Genomic DNA, 15,922 nt, shown 5'->3' on the forward strand with positions numbered 1-15,922 from the left:
GATTGGAAAATGTAGAGAGGTCGGCCGGATAATGGAGCATCTGGCCTGCTGCTCTACGTAAGGGAAGGGGAAGAGGGGAAGAAAAAGGGTCACAATGGGGGATGATAATGGGAGGAACGAAGTGAAGGACACATTACACAACTGGTATCACAGGCCTGAGATCGTTTAACGGGCACTTGAAGGCCGAAGCTCGGCACACAAGAGCTTTTTCTTTTTGCATTCCGCCTCCGACGGAATGCTGCCGTCGTTGATTGCAATCGAATACGCGACATCGTGCCCAACAGCGCAACGCCACAACGCCGCGGGTAGCTCTTCTGTTTCCGGCAACGTAGTAGCACACGTTAAACAAACTCTCGGACGATGTCGCGAGTGTCTTTCCTCATCACGTTTTTCGCAGTGTGAAACATCTTGCCTTACCAGCTCACCCAGGTGACAGTTTTGGGACGTAGGGATGCTTCTGTTCGACCTACCTTTAAGATTTTGTTTGTTTGTTTCAAGAGAAGTCCTATGCTACAGTTATTGTTCACTGTTATTTTCGATGTCCCTTGGTATAACCGCTTCTACCAATGTGTCTTCTATGCTTTCAGACAGTGATACATATATTATAATTGCCACCAATTCCTGGTACATGGAATTATCATGCAACGAATGTACCCCACCAAATTCTCATACCTATGCCGGTATTGTGACGTACCAGACACGCTCCCACACATGGTGTTGGTGTGCCCGCACCGCGAGAAAAACAGTGAAGATGATGCCTCAGAACTGCTACAAGCGATCGAAGAAACGTGGGAGGCAATGTTAAAGGCACAGAGCCTGGAAGATCAGCGAAGCCTGGTGGGCCGGGCCCGGGCTGCAGCATTAGCCAACGGCTTTCTGGACTAAGAGAGCCGCCCACCTAGGGCGAAGAAAGGACACTTTCTCGCTGTTTCTTACAATAAACGTTCATTCCTCCTCCTCCTAGCTGACTCCTCATAGTGGGGTCGCGATATTATCAGGAGCAGGTCTAATAAAATGAAGACATCGAATTACCGTGATACGCTGCTGTTGATGATGATCACAATCCAATTTCTCTGGCCATATGGGTAGCCGTTCTGGGAAGTTCTTGGGACCACAGACACATCCCCAATCCGCAAGCCTGTGGGCGCAAGGTCGATAAAGAAGCGAAAAACTAATGGTTTTCAGCAAAGAAAACTGTAACTGAAAGGACTTGTAAGTTCACTTCCTTCTCGTGCATGGTGTTGCTGACAGACAGTGCTCAAAAACTGAAACCCAAACAGCAACTACCATCTTCTACGCGTTATTATATGGAAGTGCGACGTGTATTAGCTCTGTAGCCGGTTTCTGAGCACGGAGTGGTCTAAAGTGCATGTACAGTGACGTGCAATGTGACTTGCCACATTCTTGTTCGTGGTCGAAGGGGCTCCAGGGCTGCGTGGTGGCTCTGACACGCGAAATAGCGGTTTAATGAATACCACTAATTGAAGCTGTGTTTAGGCCTGGAATTTACCCTATGTCTGCGCAGTCTCGGAGCCCCTTCAGCTATGGGGACCTGCGTTGCAGGTAATATTGGACGCGACTCTACGTTTTTAAGCCGCTGTTACAAATACGGATGGATCTGGAAACGAAACAACGCATTGGAGTAGTTCCAACATTGTTCATGTTTCAACTTTTGAGCACTATGCGCGATCTAGTGCGTCAATCGCCGCTTCAAGTGTAGCTACAATGAAATACGCTGACAAACTTGCGCTGGCAATGCGCAATGGCGAAGAGGGCGAAACGTTTCTTCGCGTAACATTTAGTTAGTACATATTAGTTAGTACATTTAGTACATACCACGTAGCATGTACAAAGCGAATGAGGGCCCTTGTCTTGGAGATTCCGGCGTACACCTTTGGGTCCTTTTCAACATTTCTTTTCATTCTTGTACCTTCTTTGTCTGAGTGATCTCCCTTATGACACCACGCAAAATGCTTCGGTTTTAGACAAGACAATAAAACAAATAAAATTCTGGAGTTCTGCGTGACGGAATCACGCTGTGATTATGGGGCATGCCGTATTGGGGGACTTCGGGTCAATTTTGACGAGGTGGTGTTTAACGTGCATCCAGTGCACGGTACACGAACATTTTATGCATGTCCCCCCTCCTCACCTCCATCGAAATGTTGCCGCCGCGTTCGTAAGTGAACCCGCGACCTCGTGCTCCCACCATAGCCACTGAGCTATCGCGGAGAGTGAGACAGAATAACAGGAACCAGTGCAAACATTAATGGCATATTCGGTTGGTCATTTAGGGGAGCTCTTGCAGTGCTACTAAGGCCGTGCGAGCAAGACAGCTTTGAAGTTGTATTACGTGAATAAGCATGTCTATATACTAAAGTTGGGCTTCATAATCGCCGCTAATCTCCGCTTCTGTTCGCAGTAGAGCTTAGCTGCTGTCTTACATAGGCCTCGAAGCGCTGCAGGAAAGCTTGAGAATGATTGGTCGAATACGCGGGTAGGTGCATAACTTGCTATCGCAATTAATATTCTGCGTGACTACACATCTCGGAGGCAGACATGACACGCAAGAGGCTTCAGGCAAGAGGCCTTCATGGACCAACTTGAACACCAAACGTAGATTGTTATCGCCACGTAAAAGCACCAGGAAGCGGTAGCTCTTCGTCTTCGAGGAACATGGCTCCGTAGGAGTCAAACTAACATCACACTCGCGTTTCCTGGGTCTCTATTCTTAGCATATTTCTTATTTTTTTTAATAAAGCGAACTATAGCTTCTAGAAGCGTTACGCTATTCGATCACATTGACAATCATCGTCGATTGTTTCTGCACAATTGTTTGCCGGACTTCACATCTCGGAGGCGAACGTGACGCACAAGGGTCCTGAGACAAGAGGCCTCCGCGAACCAGCCCGAAGACCAATCACGACCCGCTATCGCCAGGTAAGAGAGCGCCGGGAAAAGTGGCGCCCCCTTTCAGCCTCGCGTGACGAGGTACCCTGAAGGAGTCGCAGTAACGAATAACCGTCGCCCGATCCCCGGGACTTTCCCTCAACCATATAACGCCGCGATGCGCACCGCTTCGCTCACTTTCTCGCTACAAACCCCTTTTTTCATAGCCCTGTCACCGTTATCGCTGACCCGAGAAATCGGGGTCGTCGTTACCGCGAGCGTGCATGCGTGGCCTGTCCTCGTCGTCGCGACTGCATCGGCGACGGGAGCGATCGGCGTTCCTCCTGCAGGCGTCCGCCGCCCTCGTTTCGTGGTCCTGCGCGCACGTAGGCCACGCGCGCGCACTCTCCATTGTTTCCCGCTGTCGCGGAGCGTTCGTTACGTCGCGCAGCTGGCCCGCGAGCCGCGGCTTGTTTGGGCCGTGCGTTTTGTCTTTTCCACTCTCCTAGATCCTTGAACCTTCCAGGGTCGGGGAGATCGCCGTTGGGATTTTTCCGGCACTGTGGGCACGCGCGTCTGTCTCTTGCAGCGGCCGCCCCCCACCTCCCCCGGACAATTGAGCCTCATGACAAGTGACTGATGTATAAAACACTTTTAACATTGACTTTCGTCCCGACCGTAGAAGTAAGTCTGTCCGAAAGACATCCGAACTATGGCAGCTTCCGCGCGACCTGCCGCCGGCGCACCGCATCACGTTGACACTATGGCTTAGGCTGAGCCAGTGGTAATCTAATAATTTTATTCATTAGGCACCTTCTACATCGTATGTGTACTTGTTCAAAAAACGCTCTCCGCGTTATTGTATCTGTGCGGTTGTGGAAGCGGTACCTATAGCGTTGATTTCTTGACCCAAGTCTTGAGAATGACCACCTTTATAATGTAGCATATTTTTCTCCTTGTGTGTAGTTGATTGCAGCAAAACGTAGTCAGACTAAATATTACACGCCAGATCGCGCACCCTGCAGTACACGTGCCAGCTCTGACGAGGTAATAAAGTAGTCACCCAAGCATTAAGTGTAGGAGCACTTCAGTATCGAGATGAGGCTGCGGAAACTGTTCATAGGGTAAGCGATGGCGAACATATCCCAGTATTTTTTTTTACCGGTAATAGTGCGTGAAAAATGACATAAAAACGCCAATAAAAGGCAGCCGTAGTACCAGAATGACAATGAGTGCAGTAAGGAACGTATGTAAGGGAGGGATAACGCCACCTGTTTTTTTTCTTCCCGAGATCATGCACTCTGCCTAATGAAGCGAGTTGAGCTTTAACCTCAATATGGGTGGGCTCAGCGTGGTACCACGGGCGTCAGAAAACGACTCCCAAGATTACAAAGCAAACGACAACGTATAGCGAACAAACAAAACAAAAATTTCTGGAGGGATAAGCGATCAGATCGGGAAAGCGCGCGACTGCGTTATGAGCTTTCGACCGTATAACAATGCGCTGCTCGTACGCATGCCCGGGCACGCGACAAAACAGACTCGACTCCATTTCCGGAGGGCGCCGCTCTTCCGTCAATTGTGCTGCCTGCTACAACGGCGGCGCGATGGCGTCGAGTCGATTTCCGGCTTCGGTGCTGCCTCGTGCCGCCCTTCGGAGCTTGAGGGCGCGTGCGGCGTAAACATGCCATTAGTGCCGAGATTGGCCAGGCGGTGGCGCCACCGCCGCCTCCGGCTGCGCCCGAAAGCAATGATGCGAGACGCTCGCTTGCAGGATATGCCCGCACACCCGGAAAGCAATATCGCGGAAGGGGTTAGTGCGTTCGCAGAGGGATAGGACTGATCGACGATAACGGAGCCCCTGGATATAGGTTCGTTTGCGGAGTCCCTCGCGCGATATTTGCACGGCCATACTGCAAATGCATATATCAGTTTGGTCATATCGTGAGAAGCCAACAAAAAACACACCAAGGAAAACATAGGGGAAATCACTTGTACTTACTAATTGAATTAAAGAAATTGTAAATTAATGGCGATGAAAGTGGGTGAAAAAACAACTTGCCGCAGGAGGGGAACGATACCACGTCTTCGCATTACGCGTGCGAGCATGAATGCGTAACGCGAGCTGGTTAACGTTTAATACAAGCTCAGGGATGAACCTAATGAAGGGACGTGCACAACGTGACAGCAACAAGCAACATCCGATGTAGAGTGACCAATGCCAGTCCACAAACGCATCATGCACAGAATACCGCGAGATATCAAGTCATACACTGGATAATTTCACTCGACCGCGACGTTCGCCGAATTTATCTTCGATGAAGGCGAAACAGCCCTGTTAAAGAATCTCATTGACACACAAACCACATCATATAAAAGAATGTGCCTTATATATATATATATATATATATATATATATACATATATAATGTCATATGAACATATATTCTTCATGTTTTCACATGGTCGTACGGTATTATTGTTGAATAAGTGCTATATGTGTCATATGATATTTTTTTGTAGGCATCGCGGCCCCGACCGCCCAGGGAGCTGCTTGAAGACACGAGCAACCGAAGACCCCTTATTTCCGCGCATGTCTCTAATACGGAAGGCATCTGGGGCTTTCTTTCTTGCTATAGAAACAGTACAAATCAAATGGGGGACGTCTAAAGCACCGGCACGCCTCTTCTTCATCGCCGTGAACACTTCTGGACGCACGTGTTCCTTATTAGAAAGCACTTTTACTGCAGGACACAATTGCTTCCTTCCTTTGTACGGCAGTAAAATAGTCTCTGAAAGAACAGCTCGTTTCAAGACACCGTAACCCGTAGTTATACTACGATCGGCGTCGTAGCCCCTTTCCCGGCCAAGGATGCGCACAATGTATACACATTCGGTTTGGCGACATACCGAGCAGACATGTCATACAGGCACCACCGACAAATGCACGGGGCCCTGTCAGTGGCAATGGTTAGTCGAAATATTCGCGGAAGTCAGTCAATATCATAGAAGCTGGTCACATATAGCTGCAGTATGCAATGCCCGCAGAACCTTGTAGGAGCTCTTAACAACCTTCGATGACTTGAAACACAATAGCGTGCCGCTATGCGGTATTCTCCGGTCCCTTTCTTCAGGATTCGTGGCGCCACTAACGTGACGTCACCAGGGTAGAAGCTGCCAATCGGTCCATGGATGTTAGTTCCGATCCATGTGCTAGCGCGCCTTTGCCGTGCAGTCGCACGCCCGCTCTTTTTGGTGCTCTTCTTGCTTTTCCCGCTTGCCTGCCGTACGCATGCAATCAGCTGATTGCACCGTCTGCAGCGTGCTTTGCACTGCGGGTGTGGCGGGAGCAGCGTGTAAAAGCGCCAAGTGCTGGGGAAGTTTATAGCGCTTGAGACAAGAAAAAGAAATGCTAGAGTATCGATCCTTCGGAGATGATTAGCAACGATAATGCGATTAGCATGCTTTCTTACAATGGGTTTGTAATTGGGCATGCATGATACGCGATGAAGATTGTTATGATGGTGGAATTAACGAAACAGTTGGCGCACGTTGACGGCGGCGAAGGTCGCGCAATTATGAAGGTTTATTGTCCACAAATTTCTGACTCCGCTGCATGATCGCGTGCAGCCAGTGCTTGACGACTCGATTCATTTCATCGACGAAATGGTGGTCGGCTCACCCTGCCTCGGTGGCCAATGTACACTTTGTGCAGACACGCAGAATCTCGTAGATTGCTTCTAGGGCACAGCAGCCGAATATGGGAGTTTGTAGAAGTAGAGCGTAGAAGCTAGGGGTATGTGCTAATCGCATTAACGTCGACAGTCGTCTTCTTCATCTTCAACCTTGCACTGCTGACCCAAGTTGTAGCCAAAGAGGTTAATGCAATAGCGCCACATACCCCCATGGCCCATACCCCATACCCCATAGCCCATACCGCATGGCGCACACCCCATATGCCATGGCCCATACCCCATAGCCCATACCGCATGGCGCATACCCCATAGCCCATACCCCATGGCCCATACCCCATGGCCCATACCCAATAGCCCATACCCAGTGACTCAAGTTGATCCAACGGATACTGGTCCGGACGGGTTTCGGCACTCAAGGCCTTAAGGGCTTTGCTCAAGTTCTTAAGGACATGTGAATTGTGCGAACGCCTTTGACTATTGTTGCGCGTAACATCGCGTTACTGTGTGCATTTTTCTTTTTTTTTCTCTCTCTCTCTTCCTTCTCCTTTTATTCCCTTTACCCCTTTCCCCAGCACTGGGTAGCCAGGCGGTATGTACACTGGCTAACCTACTTGTCTTTTCTTCCCTTTTGTCTCTCTCACTCTTGATCCAACGGTCGGTTCTGAACCCGATTCCCTGAGCAGTGCATCCCGATGCTCTACCCATTAAACCATGGCCCACCCACTGACCCACATTGGCGGGGGAAACGGTTAGATTCCATAGACAGATAGATAAAATCTAAATAGACACCGGAAAACGCACTATAGGAATCCGAATAATGCTAACTGTATTAAAATAGCGCCGACGTGCCGCTCGGTACTAGCACAGTGTCCACTCGTCTTCTAGTGAAGTATACGTGGCGAGGAGGACCTGCGAGGCATACGCATCTGCACTGAACTGGCACAGCTTCAGCCCCGGCGCTCGCAGGTATAGATCGCCAGCCAACCGAGAGCGCACTTCTGGGTGTCCCCTTTAACAGTGGACCACAACGTTTATATGTTACAATCGTTTTGTAAAAGCAGTCTGTCGATGACGTGCGCGCGTGATATAGCTATACAGTTCGGACACAGGCGCGCTGGATGTCATAATCAATTCACTTATACTTCTTGCCGCGACAGTGTGTACCCTCGCGGAGCGAGCGTGTTCCCCGGCTACACGCTAACACCGCCTCTGTTTACCGTGCTGCCCCCTGTGTAACACGCTCACCGTGTTCGGCGCATAGAATTCCGCGGGGGCCTCGCTCCTGGCACAGCCAGCACTCGCTATATACCTCCCTCGCTCCGTCGTCACACGAGGCTTGCACGCAATGTGTACAAGCGCCTCTGCAAGGCACTCGTTCAGTATCGCAGACGTGCGGGCGAGCTGGCACCGCGGCCACTGTTTGCCGTACGCACACAGGAAAAAAAGAAGAAAAACCCGGCCGAGTGTAACAGCGGGGTGTGTGCTTATGCGCACAGGGAGTTCGCGCCTGGCGGCGCGAGCCCCGGGATCGCCTATGGAGGCGCAAAAGAAGAGACTGCAAAGAAAAGCACGGACGATGACGGACAGGCGGGGAGGAGGACGGGTGGGGAAACAAGGGAGCTGCAGATTCTTGTAGGAAGGGGGGCGGGGGCATTGATTTTTTTTTTTTTTTTGACACCTCTAGCGCGACACTTGCCGAGTGTGCGCGGTGTATACGGCGTAACGCGGGGCGCACGAGTTCTTTAATCCTGCATTGCCCAAACACTGCGGTTCCACATAAAGGAAAACTAATACGTGTTCCAATTAATGTCACCTAATCGCTGACATTTATTTCTGGGCATAGAGAGTACATATGTAGAAAAACAAATACAAAAGTCTAGGAAATGTTCTTCCAGTTACAGCTTAATTACTGCATTAATTACTTGCACGTAATGAGTAACTGGTTTGTTAAATTATTCACAGCTGAAAATTCACTCCAGCATATCGAGTACGCCAACGATGGCCTTTGAAATGAGGCTCCCGCACTTCAATAAGCATTTTGAGGCGTCAAACTCAGCGCCGGGATATTGATAAGATACTGAAGGGTAGGTTGGAACATTATTATGCGGAAGGCTATAAGGTAACGTTCGATGATAGCCTAGCAAGAGAACTAGAATTCGTGAGCGACAGTCAGCTAATAGAATCTTTGCAAGATCACGTTTACACACGCCAGTTAGTCGTAGACTACTCGGGATCATGAGAAGGACATCTGAAACATTAAAAAAAAAGTGATTGGAGAGCATATATGGCAGGGCATTACCGGGTCGTGACCAGCGCCTTACCGCAAGCGTTTAAAAGAAAAGCGCCCCGATCGCTTCGTTCTAGGGGTGTATCATGCAGGACAGATACTTGGAAGTTGACAAGAGAGAGAGAGAGAAAGTGAAAGATTCTATTTACAGGAGAGGTAGAGAGGTCGTCTTAGCTGGAGGTTAAAAATTGAATTGTGGGGTTTCTTTGCCAAAACCACAGTAATTCTGCGGGATTTTACGTGCCAAAAGCGCGGTTTGATTATGAGAGACGCCGTAGTGGGATACTCCGGTTTAAATTCGACTACTTGGGATTCTTCAACGTGCACCCAATGCAGGGTACATGGGCGTTCTTGAATTTCGCCCCGGTAGCTGGAGGCCGACGATGAAGCTTAAGAACACGCTCAGGACCACGCAACGAGCGATGGAACAAGAAAATGTTAGGTGTAACATTAAGGGAGATGAAGACAAGTGTGTATTGGAGAGCGAACGGGGGTAGCCGATATTCTAGATAAAATTAAGAGGAATAAATGTAGTTCGGTAGGGTCGGGACTCAGCATAGTGTTTTGTGCAACCTGTTCTCGCTTTATGTCTCTCTAGTCTAGTGTGTATGTAGAGTATACCAGAACTTTATTTACTTGCATGCCTAATTAAAACTCTACATTTTCCAAATCTGTGACGTTACTTCTCACTTTACAATGCTTCGATGTTATTGCTGCTCTTACGGGAAAAGAAGTAACCGTCGCCATTGGAGATGACTAAAATCTGTCTTTTGGTTTCACTTCTATAAATCAACAATAAAAAAAAAAGGTGGGGAGGCCATGTAAAGTGTAGAAGAGGTAATATGCGGTCTATTACAGTTGAAGAAAGGGTGCCAAGAGTTGGGAAAGCGCGGTCGAGGGCGGCAGAGGCTTAGGTGGTGTGATGAAATTAAGAAAGGCTCAGGACAGGGGTAATCGTACATGGCTGCATGGGATAGGCCTTCGTCCTGCAGTGGACACATTAAGCAGGCTGACGATGGTGATGAAAGGGCCATACTAATTCAGTTAATAGTTGCGTATTCTTTCAATAATTTGATCGCATTTAACTTAGTTAAATGTACTAAGCCGGCAATTCTAGGGCACTACGCATCTGGTACATCGTGGTACATGCGCTCGGGCTGCTGGTTACCGCAGCATTCTTTACCATTTACGCCCAGCAAAACCGGTGAAAAGAGGGGGTTCTTTGGACATATATGACACCCCGCCCACCCCCTCTGAACTGGCACCCGGGGCTCACGCCCTACTCCATCCCCCCTCCCCCCATTACTACGCCACTTTGCGTGAGTGCGAGTTCCCCGTTGTCCGAAAGTTCGGGTAAAACTCGGATGGAGCAGCACAGTTTATTACCATTTCACTGCCGTTCGGCACATTTTATTGCAAGAAATTTGGCTGAAACCGAAGTACAGCTAAGCGGCCATCTTGCGCATTGCTGTAATCGCGGCTAGCCACATATCCAGACTAATGCAGCAACGGTGTTGCACCGTTAAGTTCGATTTCGCGGCGAACAGAGCTGACAAGTTTTATGCAGCTGTTGTGATATAGAAGCCGAGTGTGCATGCACAAACTGCAAAAAAAAAAAAAGAAAGAAAGAGGCCGTTGTAATTACTACTAAGTTGTCGCACTATTTACTGCCTTGGTATAACTACTGTTGGTAACGGTACAGTTACTAAAATTAATGTCTCGACAAGGTACTCATTGCTACTAATGAATCTCAGCAGCCAATCCTAAATGCAGCCAGCACCACTGGATACAAAGCTCATAGCCTACGACGCGTACATCGGACCAGCTTTGACATATTCCATAGTGGGTCCGATATATGCGTTATAGGCTAGAAACTATGTATTCGGTGGTGCGAACTGCGTTTAGAACTGGTAGCTGAGACCCGTTAGTAACGGTGACTACCTTGTTTAGCCAGTAATGTTACTAACTCTAGGTTACCAACGGCAGTTATACCATAGTATAGTAAATAGTTTGACAACAAATCAGTAACTACAATGACCTTTATTTTTAAGGGTGTAAAAGTGCCTGTTTATTATTGTACGCTGATATTAAGTCCCTGCATTGTTCAAAAGGAGCCGTGTAACTACTTCTAGTCTGAGCACATGCTTCGTCTAGTGGGCCATGGATTTGACGACCTTGGAGCAAACCATTGTATTCCTTCCGGCCTGATGCATTATTGTAATATTACAGCAATAGCTTCCTTTCCGCACTTCGTCCTCTTTGGATGGACCGTGTTTCTAGCCGCAGAAAAGAGAAAGGGGACGGCGGAGAGCAGTGGAAACATTCCAGGAGCAGAAGAGTGCCAGGACTGGCCGGCGCAAACACTGTTGTCCCGCAGCAAGGTAAAAAAAAAGAAAAATACATTACTGAAGACAAACTGGTGAAGACGTATTGTTGGGTTTATTGGCTTGTCGTGGCTTGTGCCTTGTAGACGATGCTATAGAACACGATGGACATACAGAAAGACGTCAAGACGGTCAGAACTATTCCCATGGTAGCTAAGCGATTCCAGCGCTAGAGTTCATCCTGGTATGACTCACGAATGGAACAAGAGAGAAACGAAGGACGAATAAGTGTCATTCACGCCGGCGACTAAAGCGATGCTCGCAGTCGGTCACTTAGATTCAAAATCGACGAATTTCCCCAAGTAGCTCACTGACTGATTCTTCAGCTCCGCGACCGGAGTCTCAGATCTGCTGAACCAATCAGCTGCGTGGGAACAGGACGTTGGAATACGCTGATGGTTGTTTTACGTGGCCGTGGTTGAGAGCGAGCAGACGGCAACGACAACAATCGCGAGCCATTCCGGCGTGGCGACGAGTAGGTCGCGTTCGCCGGTGTGAACACTGGTAGCCTCGAGTAGCTCGTCAGTCGCTGGTGTGAATGCCGCCATAGGGAATCGTTAAAACGACCACAAGGCACCGTGAGATCGCCTTCTTTATTTGTGCTTGGTGTTCTCTGACGCCGTTTGTAAGCCATACTAGGGAAAGCTGTGACACTGCGATTGTTGAGCTACCACAGGGATGATGCGTCTACGTGGGTATAATGGGCTTACATGAATTTTGTCTAATTATCGTGAGCGTGGTTTCAAACGTTCTTGTAGGTGTATTTATTGCGCTTTATCTGCCCTCTGTGCCTACATTTCTAAGCAATCATGTTCGCTTAAACGCATGAAGGAAATAAGACTCTGTGCACGGACATAATCATTGCGGGTTGTCGCATCTACAACTCAACGTTACGCCGAAAATGACCAGTTCGCCAAATTGCAAAACTTGTTTGAAGACAGAACGACAATCTTTAGGCAAACCCACGCACTGCCCATCGTTCCCATGCTGGCTGAGCTGCCCTGCTTGCAGCTCTCGCCGACGCTGGCGCCACGTTTCCCCCTGGTGACGTCGGCAGGAAACTCGCTTGGAGCAACAGACGGGAACAGCGTCCATGCGTCAGAGCGGCCGTCATCGGAGGAGCTTACGGGGGTCGTATTAAAAGTCCGCATGACTGGCTCGTCTTGCGTGATATATCCATCCGTCTCACTCCGCGCTCTCGTTTGGCGCGACCCGACCGGCAGCGCCACCGCGCTGGACGACTGCAATCCGCAACGCGGCGTATAGGCATCCATTCGTATGCCGATCCGGATGAGCAACGGTACGTGCGCTGGCGAAACACCGGAACGATTGATTCGTATCGTGCGCACCCCGCGACCGCATTGGACACGCGTACCGCATCTCATCTCTTATAAGCCGCCACTGGGTACGAAGGCTGGCGCATGCAATCAACCTGAGACAGACAGACGGCGTCTCGATCGGCTGGTCACGCGTTTTGCAAGAGGTGCCTTCTTTCACTTCTGCTCGCGCTGTGCGGCACACTCCAAGAAAAGTATGCCCCCTTCGGGGGCTTGACTTGTCCCCAAGGAATGGTCGCGCTTATAAGACTGCTTTAGGATAGGGGTCCCCCCCAAAGATAGGGGGCCTCCAACAATTAGCCTCTGGCTACAGCGCGTGCGCCGAACCCAAACGGTGTCTTTGTGTTTGCGCCCGCCCCCAACGCCAGATTTCAGAAATGGCGTGTGTGCCCTAAACGGCGCAAACCGGCTTTGCGTCGTCAATCTCAATAGTGACGGGAAAAAGCATTATTGAAAATAATAAAAAGTGAAGATAATAAACTCTGTGGCATAATTTTCAGCCTGTAAAATATTACGGAGTGCATTATTTCATGTTTTCTTTTTTTTTATTTGTCATTACGTTTTCATTTTCCTTCCGCGTGCAGGAAGGGGGCGATACAATCCCGTGACGCCAACGTAGGCCGGGAACCCTATTCTAAAGCACCTTCCCGGGCGGGGCAGACCGCGAACGCAAAGCGGTCGCCTGTTGGGGGACACCCTAAGCCCTGGACCCCTAATCTAAACGTCCCTATTTTACGCATCGAGCGCAATGTAGGATCAGAGTACGAGCTCTTAGTCCCCCTAACAATGTTGTTTATTCTCTGAGTAACTTTCTGGTGCGCAATGAGCAACAGTGGTGCAACGAGGGATGTAGGGACTTGTCGAAACGTTGGGTGCAGAAACACCTGCGGTCGAATTAAAGATTTTCGTGTTTAGGTGATTTTTCCCTATTGGTTGGCTGCTTTATCTAATGTTATGTTCAGCATCAGGATTGGCTGGAATGTGCTCTTACGAACAATTCTGCAGTGTAAGAGCTTTCTCGAGAATACGGGCCCTGTTATACCCCCGTTGATCAAGTTTAGGTCGTCAGTGAACCTTGGCACTTCTTCATTTTTTTTATGTATAGTGATAACGTGCACCAATGCTTAATACGATTGCGAATGTTACTGTGTACTTCGTGTCTACAGCTTGCGTACGCCCATAAAAGCAGCATATACTATACTAATATGAGGCGCAGTATTTGTGGTATTCCTAATGTACGTACATGTACGTAATGTGTAGAATATACTGCTGTTAGCAGTAACAGCTTTCGTGGTGTTAAAGCGTTCGCAGACGTCAAAATTTAGCGTGGACGACGCTAGACTATAATCTCTTAGTAGTAGGTAAGTGCGGAGAACTTCGTATCATCCGTCACGGCTCCGTAGAGTATTCGAGTCATCCAGGAGCAGACCGCAATGTACTTATAGCATTTTGGCCAGGGCGTTATCCGGATTCTCATCACCCCGAAATCAAAACCAACCGTGATCGCGCCGTCGATGCTCAAATGCACAAGGGGCGCTTTAGAAGGTACCAGTAATACGAGCGAAAATGCGGAACGCATCGCGTTTCATGCTTCCCGTGCGCGGACGTTTGTAATGCGCCGGCTACAACGCAGACCTCCCAGTCGCCCTTTCTGCTTCTTTGACTTCAGGTTTCTTCCTACCTTCTTTTCATCACCCGTTCTGTTTCAGTCGGTCCTTGCTTGGCATTCGCGTTCGCCCTGGGGCTTGTGTTGCGTGTGGACATATATTTCTGCGAACGCATCGAGGTATTATTGCGTAGCGGTGACCGGGCCGCGTAGGACATGCATTCGATCGTTACGTAAGAAAAAGTACTCCAGAGAGACCGTGAGGCTTAATATGGCCGCGGAGTCTTCGATTTCAAGGCCTTTATTATTATGCCTTATTTGTTTTGTCCTTGTTTTTATGTCTGTGAACTGGAAGCACGGTCAGCACAGCCACGATCCCCCCAATGCCGCAGAATGAATATAGTGTACATATATTTCTCGGGTGGCCGCTGTGAAAGATTGCCACGCATTTTGAACGCCATTCCTTGCGTTCCGGCGAGGAGAAGGGCGATTTGCGTCCTCCGTCGAAGAGAGAGAGAGAGAGAGAGATGAAAGAGATGAGAAAGGCAGGGAGGTTAACCGTCAAACAATGTATAGAATCCTCATGGGTTATTGTTTTTATGTGGTGTTTCTGCGCGACAGTGCTTTCTAGAATAAAGAAAATTCTCGGGCTTTAAAAGAGCTGCGTTCAACTCTCTGCACCCACAGGCGACCGAGCTACGAAGAAGCAAGCCCAGAGCTTACATTTCCTTGTAAATGAAAGCGAAGAATATCGTTACAGCTGAAAATAAAAAATAAACATCGGAAAACGTCAGGGTCACGGTGAATAGCAGAAATTAAATCGGGTTTAGCGTCCTAAAGAAACTGACAGAATTTGGCAGACGCTTTCAGGGCATTAAGAGGGGCTGAACTTCGATTTAACTTCGACTACCCGACCTTCTTTAACGTGGACCGAGAGTGCGGCACTGCAGAAAGGGTTGTGGCATTCTGACTCGGGCTTAAATTAGCTGCCGCGGCTGGGTAGTCGTACCTGCTACCTCGTATTGGGCCGCCACAGACACAAGGGCGGGCCCCGCCAAGTGGAATTTAAATGGTATGCAGATAAGCCCCGCAAACGAACCTCTAAGAAATGTAATAAAAATGGAGTGATAGATAATTCTTTAGTAACTCCACACTAGCGTATAGCTAACGGGGGCGAAAATATTTATTAGCCGATACAATTAAGGGCGAATCTGCCTCTTGAATCTCGCGCCAAAATCGGAAAACCGATGACGTCATCGTGTCAGCGTACTTGCGCGTGTTCGGGCGGGTAGCTTTCGTGCAAGAAAATTTTCCAGAAGCCATCGAGTGAGAATGTGATTGCTAATTGTTAAAATTTGTGACCTCACGAGTAGCTAATGCGAAAACTTGAAGGCGCCGTCGCCATCATTCTTTTTTTTTTTTTTTCGTTCCCTTCACTTTCACCCGTCTTATCTCGTTATTGTTTTCTGGTTTATTAAGCACCCGCATTACATGACTGACTTTCCTATTTGCATTTCAAGAATTGTATTATAACCGCTTTCTGAAGACCCAACGTTAGCAGCACCTTGCACATCACGTGTTAATTGTTCTGCAATTATTCTGATTGTGTACGTGTGCATATGATGTAGGGGAATATTTTCCTTATCGTGCCTTACATGTAGCATTTGACCATGTTATAGCTACCGGTCAATCACCGTGCCAGCTGACCGCATAAGGTTACCGCG

The 15,922-nt window shown here is 48.8% G+C and overlaps 1 protein-coding gene across 2 annotated transcripts in view; it reads right to left on the bottom strand.

Annotated features, from left to right (window-relative positions):
- LOC126527712 (beta-1,3-galactosyltransferase 5-like) overlaps positions 1–15,922 on the bottom strand; it is a 155,899-nt gene that overhangs the window by 24,994 nt on the left and 114,983 nt on the right. The window lies entirely within an intron of this gene.

This window comes from Dermacentor andersoni, chromosome 9 (genome assembly GCF_023375885.2).
Source record: "Dermacentor andersoni chromosome 9, qqDerAnde1_hic_scaffold, whole genome shotgun sequence".
Classification (NCBI taxonomy): Eukaryota; Metazoa; Arthropoda; class Arachnida; order Ixodida; family Ixodidae; genus Dermacentor; species Dermacentor andersoni.